This window comes from Phascolarctos cinereus, unplaced genomic scaffold (genome assembly GCF_003287225.1).
Source record: "Phascolarctos cinereus isolate Bilbo 61053 unplaced genomic scaffold, phaCin_HiC Scaffold_8;HRSCAF=390, whole genome shotgun sequence".
Lineage (NCBI taxonomy): Eukaryota > Metazoa > Chordata > Mammalia > Diprotodontia > Phascolarctidae > Phascolarctos > Phascolarctos cinereus.
In genome coordinates, this window is record NW_027556291.1 from 68629288 (window position 1) to 68633925 (window position 4638).

The window sequence follows — 4638 nt, forward strand, 5'->3', positions numbered from 1 at the left end:
TACTGCGGCAAATTGAGGGCGGGGTCGCCAGGGAGAGGCTGTAGCGCTAGTACTCACAAACGCTCCGTCCCTCCCCATCTCTGGGCTCCGCACAGGCGCAGAAGAAGCGCTACTGAGGTTTACTTGGGGGGCGGGGTGGCCGCGGACAGGCTACAGCGCAGGCGCACACAAATGCTCTGTACCTCCCCGTCTCTCCCGGTCTACACGCAGGCGCAGAAGGAGTGCTACTGCGGCACACTGAGGGTGGGGGGGATTTGCCGCAGTGAGATGTCTGCGCCTGCGCATTCTAGCGCTTCCACCCACTCTCCTTAGTCCTGATTCCTGCGCAGGCGCAGGAGGAGGTCTTTGGTGGCGTAGCTGTCAAAAGATTGGGGTCTGGGCCTTGAAGCTGTTACTGGTGGTCTCGGGCTGAGTGGTGAGGGTACCCAGCCGCAGGAGCGGATGTGGGAAGCAGAGCTGCGGGTTCGCGTGGTTGTGAAAGAGAGGTGGTCTGTGTGGCGGAGCGTGTTGGGGACTAAGTCCCCGGGACGTTGACCGTTGCTGCCGCTGCCTCTGTCGGATCTGGGAGTTCGCGGAACCCCCGTTGCCGCCGCCGCCTCTGCGGGTCTTGGCGTTCGCCCCCCTCCCCGTGCCCATCGCCTTTGTGGGTCTTGGCGTTCGTGGTTGCCGCGGCCGCCTGTGCCGGACTTTAGCGTTCGCGCCCCCCCCCCCGTTGCCCGCCGCCTCTGTCGGACTTTGGCGTCCGTGTCCCCCCGGTTGCCCGCCGCCGCCGCCTCCTCTGCGGGTCTTGGCGTTCCCCTTCCCCTCCCCCTCCGTGCCCGCCGCCGCCGCCGCCTCTGCGGGTCTTGGCGTTGCGGGCCCCCGCAGTGGCCGCCGCCTCTGCCGGACTTCGGCGTTCCTGGACCTGGTCGGTGGCCGCCCCGTCGCAGCTGCGCCTCCCTGAGCCGGCCGTCGGGCTCTGAGGTAGGTCCGAACTTGGCCGTGGGTGCCGGACTAGAAAAGGAAGCTGGGGTTGGCCATGGCTTTGAGGGTCTGAGAGGAGTCGAGGGCTGAGTAGCGTCAGTAGCATCGGCTTGAGCCCGAAGCCTTGGGGAGGAGAAGGAACAATTAGAAGCGTCTCGGGGGTCCTCTGTTGTCACTGACACAATGTCTAAGAGAAAGGAGGACGATTTCACCCCGGCCACAGATCATAAAAGGGCCAGGCAAGGGCCAGAGGGGGATTCGGATGAGGACCGGGAGAGGGTCCTCCCTCAGTCTGTGTCTCATGGAAGTTCTGCCTCTCAGTTAGTCTTAGACGAAGTTGGGATCATTGAAAGTATCCAAATGGAGAACTTTATGGGCTATACCAGGCTTGGACCTATGAAATTTGGAGCTAATGTAAATTTTGTGGTAGGACACAGTGGGAAGAATGCGTTGTTAACAGCTCTCATAGTTGGTCTTGGTGGAAGATCGGTAGGATCGTCTTTGAAAGAGCTTGTGAAAGATGGAGAGGATTCTGCCGAAGTCACAATTAAATTAAGGAACAGAGGGGAAGATGCTTTCAAATGTGAGATTTTTGGGGACTCGATAACTGTGCACCTGCACATCAATATAGATGGGAGTGCAATTTATGAACTAAAAAACCAACTAGGACAACTGGTTTCTAATAAGAAAGAGGATCTCAATGCCATTCTTGATCATTTTAAGATACAGGTGGATAATCCAATATCTGTTTTACCACAAAAGATGAGCAGGCAGCTATTGAGGATCAGAAATGAAAGTGACAGATACAAATTGTTTATGGAAGCAACTGAGCTTGAACAGATGAGAGAAGGCTACTCAAAAATTTTGGCAAGAAAGGCCAGAAGCCAGCAAGAGATAGAACAAGGAGAAGAGCAGCTTGAGGAGCTCAGACGGCAGGGTGTAGAGATAGAAGAGCATTTTCAGACGATGGTTGCTTTGGATCAGAAATTAGAGAGCTTAAAACATGAGAAGACTTGGGCAGTGGTGAATGAAACTGAAAGAACAATTAGTAATATGATAAATGACATAAATGTTGAAGACCAGCATACTCTCATATTAAATCATGACCTGGAGGTTTCGAGAGTCTCATATAATGAAACATTACAGAGGTATATGGCCATTCACGAGAATGTGGTAAAATTAAATGAAGAGGCTGCTGCGTTAGAGCCCAGATGCCTCGAGGCAAAAGAGATTGCCAAGAGAACAGACAGGGCCTACCGTCAAGCAACAGCTTTTTATAATTATTCCCAGAATGAACTGAGTAAATTAGACAAAGTTTCAGAACAGCTTCATGGAAAAATTGTAGACCTGAGAAAGAGTCTGGAACTAGCAGAATTAGAGAAACAGAAAAAAATTACCACCTTAAGGGAAAAGATCAGTAACTTTAAGGATCAAGAAGATTCACTTGTTCAAGAAATAAAACAGCTTCATCAGTCTATAGAAAAAGATGATGAAGAACACTCTAGAATTAGAGAGGAGGAGACATATGTGCAGGAAATGCTGAATGAGGAGCAAGAACACCTAAACCATTTGAAAGATTATAAATCTCACCCCCTAAAACGATTTGGGCCCCAGATTCCAGCCCTCGTTGAAGCAATAGAAGAAGCCTGCAAAGAAGGATACTTTACCCGAAAACCACTAGGTCCACTAGGAGCTTGCATTCGTCTCCTGCGCCCTGAATATGCTTTGGCTATTGAGTCCTGCCTAAAAGGTCTTCTTCTTGATTTTTTTTGTGACAACCACAAAGATGAGCAGGTCCTTCAGGAGCTACTGAAAAGGTTTTATCCATCTAACTGCTCTGAACGGCCACATATAATCGTGGCATCGTTTCAGTGTGAAGTGCATGATGTAACAGAAAGATCAGCTTCTCACCCAGATTTTCCAACAGTTCTGGAAGCTTTAGAAATAGACGAACCAGTAGTGGCCAATACTTTGATTGACTTGAGGAACATAGAGTCTGTGCTACTTGTTGAAAGCAGCTCTTTGCCTGCTATGCATGCACAGGGACGCCCCAAGAACTGTACCAAAATTTTGACCGCTTATGGGGACCAGATTTTTGAGGGCCGCTATTACTCCTCTGAAGAATTGAGACCTATTTACTTAGGTGATATGGAAAAAGAAATAAATCATTTGGAGAAAGAAGTGAAAAGTAAAATGACAAAGTTGTCAGAATTTCAGGAACTTGTGTGTTCACTTCAAAATGATATCAGGAAGAATCGGGAAACGATTGACAGTCATTATCGGCATTTAAGAGAAATAAAAGTTAAAGTGATAAATATCTCTTCAGAAATAAAAGATCTTGAGGATGAAGAAGAAAACCAGACAATAGATCTCTCAGTTCTGGAAGATGAAGCTGAAGAAATTAAAGAAGAGATAAAAGAGGTCGAGGAAAAGATGAAAAATAGAAAAGAAAAGATGGAGAATTTAAGGCAACCCAAAATAGATGCTGAACAGAGACATGAAGAGTTTAAGCTGAAATGTAATCAAGTTTCCGAATTAGTGGAATCCCTTATGGAAGAACGAAACCAAACCGGTTTAGAAGTGTCTGCCCATCACCAATCTGTGCTGCATTATCAAAATAGGCTCAAGCAGCACATAGATTCTCTCCAATTGATCAAAGAAGAGCTGGCGATGAAAGAGAGAGAACTGGAGAGGGAGATGGCTCAAGCTAACTACACCTGTCCCGAGCGTATACCAGTTACAAGAGCCTCTGATGTTCTTGACAGAGAAATTGATTTATTAACCCAGAGGATACAATCAGAAAACTACACTCACAGAAGGCGAGAAGACATAACGAGGCAGTACCAAGAAGCAAAAGAAAGATATCTGGATCTTAATGGTAGAGTGAATAACTTGAAAAACCTGATTGAAACACTGGATGAAATATTGGTGCAGAGATATGACACCTACCAGAAAAGCAGAAAAAATCTTTCTCTACAATGCAAGTTGTTCTTTGACAGCTTACTGTCTCAGTGGTCCTTCTGTGGGGAGATGCGCTTTAATCACAAGAATGAGACCCTTTCCATAACAGTCCGACCTGAAGATGCTGGTTACACTGACACGGGAGCCTTATCAGCAAGCAGACAGTCTTTTTCAAACTTCTTATTCATTCTTACCTTGTGGTCTGTCACAGAATCTCCCTTCAGATGCCTGGATACCATTGATATCTACATGGACAGGAAAAGTAGAAAAATTGCCATGGACATGATCGTCTGGATAGCAGCACAGTCCTACCAAAACCACCAGGTCATCCTGCTCAGTCCACAGTACATGAGCTCTCTTTCCCCAAGTCCACTTGTGGAAATACTCGAAGTGCCAGACCTGGAAAATGAGGAGAAAACCCTGCCTTTCCAATCAGTCAAACCAAAAGAAGATTAAAGTTTTAGTTTCATGTGATTGTGCTATCTATTCATTGTGGTATTTTGTATGTTTTTTTTTTCTTACAATGTCTACAGTGTTGTGTTCAAAATCTCACTACTTTGAAGAAATGTATTTAATAATTAAAAGTATTTCAGATAAGCCAAGTCACAGGAAGGAGTGCAGCATAACTCCCCCACCAGACCTCCCCTACAAAGATCTAGAAAACACACCAGACCAAAATCTGAGCTGGAAATCCAAGAAAAAGAGATCTGTGGA

General features: G+C 46.9%; 1 pseudogene; it reads left to right on the plus strand.

The window, feature by feature from the left end:
- The first annotated feature begins 252 nt into the window (after window positions 1-252).
- Window positions 253-4632, plus strand: LOC110203923 (structural maintenance of chromosomes protein 6 pseudogene; annotated as a pseudogene).
- Window positions 4633-4638: the final 6 nt, after the last annotated feature.